Here is a 12494-nt window from a genome sequence, read left to right as displayed (position 1 = left end):
CAAACGGTTCAACCATTTCTTCACAACTACATTATCCGTTGCAAAATTTAGAGTGTGGTCAGTATAGACTTTCACTTCCATATCTGTTTTGGAAGGGCCTAATAAAGTTTTAACATTTTGCTAAAAATCTTTTAAATCTTAATTACTTACCACTCGATTTAGTAGAAATGGCAAGAAAGGTAAATAAATACATGATGTGTAAAATTATTCTCATTTTACTGATAAACAGATGCAAAATCTGATATCAGTTGATAACTTTTCAATTAAGTTGTATCTCCTTAAATCTAGTCGACTGCGACTTTCAAGTGTACTGCGGGAGAAGCACGACTAGCCCAATCGTCTTATATGAAAATATATTCTCCAATTGGAATGGTACCTTGATTCCTAGCTAGTAATATCTCCATTGAGTTAACGGGTATACGAAGCATCAATATGTAGTACCAAGTTTAAATCCATATGCAGGTTCAAATATATTCCACATAGTCCTTCCATGATCTCACAATATATGAATGTTCTAATGCTTTCCCTCATTAAAATGTGTAATTTTCAACAAGGTTTGAGCATAGGATCGCGGATCCGCATCAGTTTTCGCACTTTGCGTGAAATCTAACGACGCATTTGTACGAAGAGCCAGGACGATGGACGCTACTCTATAGGTGTAGTGACACACTCGCACTCTTTCCGAAAGGTAAGCACATATAATACCAACCACCTTAAGTCAATAAAGATTTTGGGTGGGACTCTAACCCTTATGTTATAAAGTAAATACTTGACTTACAGGTTGTTACTTGTGGACACTGCTGTGATATCAAAAATGCAATATACGTAACTTAGAAAAGAAATCATTTAGATAATTGGAATTAAAACAATATGTTGCAGGAAAAGAGGATAGTGAATCCCGGGGGTAGTGAATCCCTCTGCAAGCAATATGTGCAGGTCGTGCATGATAGTCTTTAAAAAAAAGTGATAGAAAAAGACAAAACGGCATCAGTACGGTATTAGAAAAGAAACTACAATGATGAAACACAGACGCTTCGAGGGTATGGCGTCGAGCAAGCTTTGAGGTTTCGTAAAGCATGTGTTAGCAAATCTTCTTGCTTCCAAGTTGTGAAGCAGCAGATAGCTGATTTCATTTATATAACTATATTACAGGCCCAACAACAATTTTCGTGCTTTGATGTGGTGTTTAAAGGAGTATTTCGTGATCCTAGCATCTTCTTTTTATGACATTTTTCAGTACATATCCACGAAAAAAGCCTATTCCCAAAATTTCAGTTGATTCCGATTTTGCGTTTGCGAGTTATGCATGATTATGTGTATTACACTGCTCTATAGACAATGCGTTGTAATTTCGTTCTGGTGCACCAGAACGAAATTCAAATTTCACGATATCTTTGCAAAACGAATTAATCTGCAAGAAATATTTTGTACATAAACATTATGTAGCCAGAGGTTTCCAGTGATATAAAAATCTCAACTTTTTTTTGAAAAGTGGGGGATGAGGCTGTGGATCACGAAATGCCCTTTAAAATGCCATGAAGGCATATGTTAGACCAAAAAGGCATGACACATTATTTAAATTGTCGCTAGTTTTCACAGCCAGCCTTAACAAAAAAACTGGGTCCTGCCGTGAAGCGGGCCGTGAAGCATATCTTCCTGAATGCTTCCCACGAAACGCTGTATCACAAATCACTAATAAGGTCTGTTTCATATTTAGACGTATGCTTCAAAGAACCTCGCTGGTAAATGTAGACTTATAGCTATTGAACACCAATCAAATTTGATTTATGTCTGATTTATGTGAAGAACAAAAAAGTCATTATCAAATTCATACTGAAACGGAATTAAAATTTCGTGAAAATTATTTGCGATATAGCTTAAGGTTATACAGGATTTTGAACTTTTGTGTAGGCAAATTGGCTGCATGTAGCCACCTAAAATATTTAGTTTTTCAAAAAATAAACATGGCAGGCCTAAAAATCATACTTCATCTTAAAGTTGACACTCTAATGATTATTATTGTAATACTTTTAACGTCATAGCTCATACACAAATGTACTTTGTAAGTGTTTCAATTTGTGTTCAATTTCACGAGCATGAGGTTTTTTGGGAAAGAGGCCAGGAAAATATGGGGAGAGGGTCCGATTTCATTGCGATTTCGCATAATGTGTTACAAATAAACCAATGAAATAATGTACCTATTTATTCTTTCGATAGGTCCTCCTGATTTAAAACAGTAAGCTTACATGTTCACAGAATGTCAATGAAAATGATGGGGTAAATGTCGTCTTTTTGCAACAACAATATTAATTTAGTGTGCCAATATATTGACACAATTATTCCCTACATTATTTCTTTGAAGTATCAGCTAACACATGCATATCAAAATTTTATGAATCAGCTACGGGAAACATTAAAAATAATTTATTTCATCTCAGCATATCAGGCCAAATGGTCCAAAATGGAGTTCTGAGATATCCACACATTTAGTTTCAAGTACTCACATTTTCTGCTATTTCACAGTATCAATTCACAATCCCATAATATTCCAGGTGCAGTGCTCCTGTATTACTACTGATAATCCTTACTGCATGGGAAGTATCAATTGATTTTCACAAAACTTGCAGAAATTGACAAATTTCTGCCAAAACTTCCACACTATCTATTATCATGTTCAAACCATGTGCTAACTTGTTTACAATGCTAGTTAGTGTTGCCAGGGCCAAGGTGATAGTACTTATTTTATTGATTTTGTCTAGTATAGTGCTGGTTGAATACTCATGAACCACTGTGCATATGCTTCAGTGATTTTAGCAATCAAATGAAAATGATAGGGTTGCCAGTTCATGCACTGGAATAATAATCACTATAAGGGGGCACATCACTAAATAAATGTCCCATTGAAATACATGTGAAAATACAATAAAGTAACTAGGTGCATAATAATTATGAGTCCTGGGGAGGGTAGAATGGGGAGGGGGAGCAGTTTTGGCAAACATTTACAGTGCATCTTTATAAGGCTTAGGAAACACTACAGAAACATTCAAATCTGCATCATAATATCTAGGCCATTTAAAGTTTCCACATTGGCAAAGTTAGGCTGGCCGAGAGCAGGGTCAGGGGAGGATGACAGGAAATGTTGGCATACCTTTTAAAATCTAACCCATGGGCCCCCATGTATATTTGGGATTCCCCCTTCCAAAGAAAATGATAGCCCCTCACACCTTCTCTTTCTTCCATGAGTTATACCAAATGCGGAAGGATTTAGTGTAGTGTCCCCTTAAAACAAGAACTGTCTTTAAAAAGAATTAGTGCTGTGGGATATCTAGAGCAAATATTGATACACAAAAATAATTTAAAAAATACTTTGTTGATACAATTTTTTCAATCTACATCTCTGAGATGTTTAATATATACATATACTTCATAAATAAAAATTAAAAAACAAAAGACAAGTTGAGTGGAATTTTCACCCTCCGTAACCTTAATGCAGTTGGTTTAATAGCATGAATTCTCGATCCCTTTTAATTGCTGCATTTTCATAATTTTAGAAATATTGATGCAATATTTACTAAAGACTAAAATAGATTTAGGTGTTTAATCTCATGGTCTACAATCAGGGAGGTGTAACAATCATGTAAATCAGGTAATGTTACATGAACATATTTGTGTTATGGGAGTAATCCCGCCTCAAGACGTTAGAAGTGTTGTTGGCCCTGGGTCTATCGATGCCAAACAAATAATGGCGAGGAATAATTATCCGGGGTCGTATATATTAAAGAAGACCCCTTTTATGTTTTTTTTTTTTTTTACCCAATCAATGACTTCATTCTTTTAATATGCATATATTTGGCATTCCCTACATTGCATCAAATTTGTCACATTTTGATACATTTTCGAAAAGGCTGTGAAACTCCTGATTTTCACACTCTTACCCCATGACCATCTATTTTTCCTTGAAATTTCTCTAAGTTTTGCTAAGGTGCGATTTTTATCGGCGGGGGCATTTATAAATCAAAAGTGTAATTGTCTGTCAAGATACGATGCATTTATTTATTTATTTATTTATAGTAAGAAATTATAGTGAAACCATCACTAGATAAAGTGCTCAACTATAAAATATAGGAGCGAAATATATTATTATTAGTGAAATTACCACATCGTAATACAAATTTGTTTCGTATGGATGGTTTCACCCATCCACACTCGTCAGTTGCAATGTGTAAAATGACAAAGAATATGTCTTGAGTTTTGATGCGCGCGGAAGAGGAATTAACGCAACCGCGTATCTTAAAGTTGCGCAACACAATACGCGTCTTAAGTGCGTATCCATGTCTGGGCCTACTTATTGCTAAACATGCTAAAAGAGCGACTTATTTATAGTTACACAGTAAATGTTTTTTCTATGCCTGCAGCCACTTGCTAGTTCGTTTCTGTGGTTCAAGGTTGACATTTGTGGTTTAGTTATAATAAAGTATTTCTCAGTAATGCATAGATTGCATTTTTTGCTGCTGGTAGAGAACGATTTACTTCGAGCAATAATTCTCCATTTGATGGAATATGATACTTTCTTATCATTAAGGTTCCAGATGTAGTTGCTCAGAGCGGTGGCGTATCTTTGATTTACATTTTGAAGGTACTGTTATGGACATTGAATCTTGTTTTAAATGGGCCTTCTGTAAGTCCAACATATGTCTCTTCCTTGCGGTTGTCTGCCCTTGTAACCGTCGCTTGATATATTACTCCCGATATCAGGCAATTTCCATCAAGAGGGCACAATTTGTTTTTGCAGTTGCAATTAGTGGTGTTTTGTGTCGAAGCCAAAGATGTTTTCGCAGATTGCATCACATATTTGTTGTGTCCTGATATAAGTTGCTGCATGTTGGGCGTGCAACTATAACTTATCTTTACGGTGTTTCTATTTAGAATCTTGTTGAGCTGGTGATCTGGAGGGAAACATTTATCTAGTAGGCTGAGAAACTTCTTTCCAACATTGGTAGAAACGGTATCGCTGTACGGCGGATTGAACCATGTAATGTTCCGTTTGCGTCTGCGTTTATTTGTTTGCTGATTGCTATTTTGGCCAGCAGGGTTGTATTTCAGTTCGTAATTGTATCCACTCTTCTTTAAGGCTTCCTGGTATGGTGGAGTTGCGGCGTTAAAGATATCTTCGGTGGACGATATATTTGACAATCTTTTGCTGATGCTTTCGGGGATATTCCTTATTACAGAAGGTGGATGATTACTTTCTTTGTGGACGTATAAGATGGTGTTGTTAGGGTTCATATAAGGTTTGTAGGTACTTGTTCTTAGGTCCATTGTGATATCTAAAAAGTCTGCACCTGTTCCGGTGGTGTGGTCTCACGAGGCAAATTTTGCGATTTGGAAAATATTTGAAAACAATTATTGTTGCTCAGAGGTGATACCACTATAACTGCTGCCCCATGGAATATTACTCTAATAGATCTCAGTGGAATTTCGACATGCAGGGTCAGCATTTACAACAGAATTTATCCAAACATGTCTGAAGTAAGCTTAAAAGGCAACATGCACTATAAATGTATGCAATGCTTGAACTTGACAATCGCGAAATTTTCATGCCGCGAATATGGCTAATATGGTTAATTCGCGAAATTTTAAACCCGCGAATATTTCTGGTTTTACAGATGTTTTCATAACCTGCTTGGATGAAACCCTGACCACCACCACCGCCCACTTCACCCACCGGAGCACCAACATTTGAAGCGTACGCGTTCTCCCCCCGTTTGGCTGATGACGTAGGTAAATGAAGCGGGCACTATCATGCTCTCACCATACAATCACAATCACTTTGACAAGTTTGACATTAGCAACAATGAGTTGTAATATCACTTACCATAACAATGCTGCATAACAATATGCACACTATTGTTCTCATTTCGGGAACAAAGCTCACACAGTATTGTTACTATGCGTTTGCTTTGTAATATTTCATCCAACTGAAACTATAGCATTGCAATATACAGGAAAATCAGATACATGAGTTTGTGGACTTAACACGGTTTATATGCTAGTCTCAGATGATATTCTAAGCTCAAATTATGTATTTATTTTTTAGGCCTAATATTTCTCATGATATTGATATACATATGAATTGTAAGGAAAAGATAAAATAAAAGGAAACGATAAAAAATTGTAATATCACAATTGTCTAATATACAAAAAAAGAAGCGGCTGATTTTATCCATATGTTTAAAAACCATTATTTAATTTAGAATTTTTTTCTGTGAACAACAACAGTATACGTTCTGTCCATTGAGAGTCCCTTTTCACAAAGCGGGCACATCTCATTTCATGACGTCACCGTTTTTCTAGGCCAAATCTGTCTCGTTCGAAGGAACTCACCGCCTAAGTTGGTTTTTGCGGAATATCAATTTTAAACTGGCGCAAATAATCAATATGTTGCAAGCGCCATTTATACCAATAATTAAAAAAAAAATCAATTTTAAACGTCTTATTTTCTGATTTATGTGAGCCCCCCCAGAAAGTGATTGGTCTAGATAAACACCTAGGTATTTGAAAGAATGTACCTCATCTAAGACTTCATTTTGTATCTTCACAGTAAAAGCTTCAGAATTTCTTGCCATTTTGGCATTTGTTCCAAACAGCATAACTTTAGTTTTTTTGACATTCAATGTAAGTTTATTTTTATACAACCATTTTGCCACTTTATCCATTTCATGAGTTAGGATTCCATCCTGTCCCCTGGCAAAGTTGGCTGTATCATCCGCATAGAGACACACTTTAGCCTGTTTCTTGTCAACAAGACAAAGTAGATCATTAACATATAAGCTCAAGAGCAAAGGCCCCAAGATGGAGCCTTGGGGCACGCCAAAAAGGACAGGGAGCATATCAGACTGGGCATTAATAATTTTGCAAACTTGGAAACGTTCACTTAGGTACGACCTAAACCAGTCAAGCTCCAAACCATTTATTCCAATCTTGCTCAGCTTGCTAAGAAGCGCCCGGGGGGCACTCGAATTTTTTTTGGGTAGGGGTGTGCCACCGCCAGTTTCGAACTTGAGGTCTAAGGAACTGATCGGCCAGCCAAAAAGGAGGGTCTAAGGAACTGATTGGCCAGTCAAAAAGGGGGGTCTTGGGAACTGATTGACTGGCCAAAAGGGGGGTCTTGGGAACTGATCGGCCGCCAAAATCTGAAAAATCTCGGAAACTAAACCCGCCGGCCAAACCAGGGTTCAATTTTGTTGCGTTTTTTGCCACAGATTTTTGAAGGAATCGATTTCACTTTGAATTGTGCATTAAATTATTAATCAGGAAAATCATTAATGCAAAATAGGTCTGGTTTGGCCCATTACGATGGAAACCTCAACAAAGCAAAACAGCATTCAAATCAAAATTACTAGACCCTGTAGACCTACAATCTATGCTATTAGCCTACTGATAATTATAGCAGCATTACAAAAGCCCACCATAAAAACAAACCCACAAGAATTATTTTTTCAGTGCCGAATAGAAAAACATTTAGACTACATTGAACTGTCATGCTTATACCATGAGATGATTGAGTGAAGTGTGCAGAATTTGACAGCCATTCCACTCCCGATTTTACTAGACCAGTAGATCGTAAATTACCTTTTAATTCATTGTTTATGGAGAGCTGCAAGGATGTGTACATAATTATTAAGGTACTTTTCCTCATATTTGGCAATTTTATTCCAAAAAGAGATCTCAAAATCATTTATTTCTAGCTAAATGTTCACCAGCTGGACTCTCGCGATCGGCATTGCTGCAATGTTTATTTATTATCAGTCAACCAGTGTTGCCACTACTAAAGGAGCCCAAAATCCAACCCAAAGTTCACCTTATTCCTTACAATGTGTTTCAATGGGGAAGAAATTAATGGAAAATTCTCTTTGAAGTTTTTGGGCTCGCAAAAGTAGCTTTTGGGTCTGCTTTTGGGCTTGAAATAGTAGGACAGAAAACACGTCTCTCAAGATGCCGATGAGAGCGGAAATCGATGATCTGAGGGTCTATGGAACGTCTAGAAAAATTTTGGGGCTTCAGAGCGGGCAAACAATGAATTCAGAGGGTCTAAGGAACGGCCAGTGGCTCTGAAAAAGGGGGTCGTCGCCGCGGCACATACCCGTATAGCTGGGAAATGTGAGTGCCCCCCCCCGGGAAGAAGCGTTTCATGATGGACTGTATTGAACGCTTTCTTCAGGTCGAGAAAGAGAGCACCAGTGAGCAAACCATCATCCATATTTTAGAGAAGGTAGTCTGTGACATCTAGCAGGCAAGTTCGAGTGGAATGTTTTGGTCCGTCTGAAGCCTGACTGGTCACGTGACATAATAATATTTTCCTGTAAATAACTATACAGCTGGTCATGAATTTGTCAAACACCTTCATAATTGCTGAAATTATTGAAATGGGCCTGTAGTTGTTGGTTTCAAGCTTGTCTCCATCTTTGAAAATAGGTGTAACTCTACTTTGCTTCCACATGGATGGCACAACCCCACTGCAAATACTCAAGTTCATAATGTGAGCTATAGGCTCAGCTATTGCACGAGCTCCTGCTTTCAGCAATCTGGGACTGATGTCGTCAAGTCCCGTAGCCTTACCTGCGGGCATTTTCGAGAGTTGTTTGTAAACATCTTCGGTTGTGATTTCGCGGAACTTGAGTATTCTTTGGGCAGTGTCATCCAAGTGGCTATCTGTCCCAGTTGCATCATGAACAAAAACTTCTGCTAATCTTTGACCTACATTACAAAAATCTGAATTGAAACAATCTGCAATATCGTTATTATTTGTTACATACACACCATTTCTATTTATTTATACCTGCGATATTCTTATTATTAGTCTTATTTGGTAAAATAGTTTTTAAGATTGACCTGAGTGATCTTGAATCATTCCCAGCTTCACTAATTTTATTTGTATAATGATCACGTTTGAGTTTTTTACCAGCAGGACCGGATTTACCTTCTTGGGGGCCCTGGGCCAGGCCATCATTTGGAGGCCCCAAATGCTTCGTGAGGAATGCATGTGCACTCAAGTGGCGAAGTTGTTAGATTTTACTAGGACATTCGCGCGCGAAGCGCTAGAAAAAAATTGAATTTTAGACTATTTTAGCCCAAATTGAAGCTGAATTTTGCTTTATAACAGGCCATTGCGCGCAAAGCGCCCAACATTTTGTACACTATTTTGGCCCAAAACTGGTGTTTTTCGGCTAGACTGGAAGATGCACACTGCACAGGGCAATTTTGGGGGCCCCCAAAATTTCACGAAGGAACTCTTGATAAACTTGATGCTATCATTGATTTACATATGAACAGCCCTCTTCCATATATAGTAAAAGTGGCACAATTGTGATATTACCCTTTCGTTGTTAATTAAACATATCTCGAGATGAAAACAAGCAAATTGATTAGAACAAACGGCACTTGAGAGCTTAGACTACGCCCTTGACGTTGATGTAAGCATCATGTCACAACGATATTTTCTAATTGTCAAAGAGGGCGCTTTTCACTTGCACAATTTTTTTTTTGAGACAGGCTGTAGTAAGAAGAACATGGAAATTAGAGTAGGTGTTCGAACACATTTTTCCGGGATTGAGCTTACACGAAACTATGGTCGTGACGATATACGAGTTCGAATCCTTGCAGTGTTGTTATTAAGTTTAAGAGCTTATACCGCGGTGGAGCCGTTGGCCGCGATGGTTAACCTATGTCAATATGGGCTAATTACGGTACTGCACGTTCATGTGTTTCAATATGGTCAGCAACTAAAGTACAATGATCATGGCTACCTGACCTTTTTCAGTTCTTTCCTAAATGGATGTAAAATTGACTCCCATGCGTAAGTCGTTATTTACATAATCATCATGATCACAGACTAAAAATATGACAATGCTTGATCAAAAGACAGTTAAATATAACTGACCCAATAATTTATATATACCACGCGGATTAAATTATATAGCTAATATTAGTTTTATATATCACGGTCCATATCAATAGCTGACATTAATGCGGCTTCTGGTGTTGATCCGTATAAAAGGCTTTTATGTTAATATAATAGTTAATTCAATGAAGGAATGTTGTAAGCCAGACATTATTAAATATGTTAAAAGCAAGAACGTTTCCGAATATGTTATAGCTTCATCGGTTGCTATGATAATGTGAAATATAGTGTGCCAAAGTTCAGCATTTTGCTGGTATAAACACCTCAAATAAAGAAAGTTTGCGTTTATGTAACCCGTCTTACTATGGCAAGTATATTGCACAATAGAACAGAAAAATCTGGATTTTCGTCGATAAACCTGGTTTTTCAATCGAAAAACCAGGTTTATTAATTCGATTGTCAGAGTTTTTTGACAAACTTGGTTTTTCGATTTGATAAACAAGGTTTATCAAAAACTATGACAATCGAATCGATAAACCTGGTTTTCAATTAAAAAAAAAACAGGTTTATCACTGATAAACATGGTTTTCGATCGAAAAAAGTTTTATCGACGAAAAACAGATTTTCTGTTCTTGGTTTTTCAATATGAATCGACAAACCCAGATGCTGCTGAATGACCTGGATTTTGCGGATGATATCGCCCTGTTGGAATCTTCCACAGCCCGGGCCCAGTCGCAGCTTACTAGGACTGCAAATGCCGCAGCAGATCTAGGCCTTGTCAATCGCGCACCTAAGACGGTATATGACTGCAAACTGTAACGCCCACCAGCATTTGAAGTCTATGGTAGTACCATCAACCATGTCACAGACTTCAAGTACTTGGGTTCCAAGATGGGCTCTAGTGCAAGAGATCTAAAAAGAAGAAAAGCACTAGCCTGGGCAGCTTTTTGGAAACTGGAACGCCTTTGGAGAAGCCCATCCCAGCTAATCGAAACAAAAATCAAGCTGTTTGAGACAACTTGTGTTACTGTCTTTCTGTACGGGTGTGAGTCATGGGTAATCACCAAGGACATGGAGAATAAGATCAATGCCTTTGCAACATCTTGCTACAGAGTTATGTTAAACATCAATCGTGTGGATCGGATTCCAAATGAAACCATCTACAATCTGACCAACACCACTCCACTGGTTGCCAGAGTCAAGATTCATCAACTCAAATATTTCGGCCATATACTGCGTCTTGAAGACGACGAGCCTGTGAAAGAATATGCCCTTTATATTCCACCACATGGGAAGAGGAAACCGGAACGGCCGCGCACACTGTACTTACAGTATGTCCAGTACCTCCTGGGATGCTGCAGCCAAACAAAATTGTTTCGCTTGCCCAAGATCGCATTAGTTGGAGAAAGCGTAGCCGCCTGCTCCACAGCCGACTGATGATGATGACTATTGTATCATTTTCATATTTGTTTTGACATTTTGAGCTGTCACAAGATCTCATAATATTCAATCGATATGATATCCGTTAAGTGTCATGTTAAGTGTATCCTTTTCAATTGATTAACACGCTAAGGCGTGTAGTGATAATTGATGTTCGATATTTCTTGCAATGTCCAGCCGAGTTAGATGATCAAATTTACTAAGTGAGTGTCTCTTACGCTCAGAATTTAGGGGCTCAATATACCTTTTAGGCTAAAATATAATGTCCCAAAGCCATTGGCAGTTTAAAAACGAATGCGGAATGTGGTGGGTTTTTTTAGATTTAAAAAAAATGAAGTGTCATTTGTGAGTTTTCAAAAATTACACAGCATACAATTGTGGTTCAATACACAAGTACAAATATCAATTGTTTTATACCTATAGTGACCGAAGTGACCGAATCAAGCACATTTTCTTCAAAATATTTTTCAGAATTTTGTCTAGAGTTTTAATCAGTGGATGGATAACTTTGTTCTGTGTATTTTGATACCTCATTGGGCGAGAGGCGACTGTCTTTCTCTAAGTTCTACCAGTTTGATCATGTGACAAATTTAGATATTTCCTCCACCAGTGCGATAACTGCCGGCCTTTGCAACGGGTTCATTACACCGTGACAGACCAACAGTCACTCGCAGTGCTCATAATAAATTGGCGTGTTCAAGAGGAAGTCTACGTAAATCTCGGGGTAAATCTTTGTCACTTTTGAAATGCTCTCTTTGTTCATTCAAACTTGAGGACATAAAGTCGGATCGTGCCGAGTGAGTTATCAAAATACGCTGAACAAAATTATCCATCTATTAATCACTTGATTTGGTAACAATGTTAACCTGGGCTCATTTTAGACCAACAATTTTGGCCCGGGATTTTGACCCAAAGCTTTAATGTATTAAATGCCCGGGGTTAATGTGTTACATTTTCGCACGCGTAGTACGCTCATTTGCCCAATTACATACTTTTATATTACAGATAAATCCGTCCGTTCCGTTATATACTATGATTTAAATATAACTGTTACTTGTTCTTTAAATAATACAGTTGACAATTATAGCGTCCCCGTTAAGTCAACATAGCGGTCTGAGAGAGAGCGTTATTGCTTTTATAACGGTCAGTACAC

This window comes from Amphiura filiformis, chromosome 20 (genome assembly GCF_039555335.1).
Source record: "Amphiura filiformis chromosome 20, Afil_fr2py, whole genome shotgun sequence".
Taxonomy (NCBI): Eukaryota; Metazoa; Echinodermata; class Ophiuroidea; order Amphilepidida; family Amphiuridae; genus Amphiura; species Amphiura filiformis.
The sequence above is the reverse complement of the archived record's forward strand: the minus strand, read 5'-3'. Positions refer to the sequence as shown.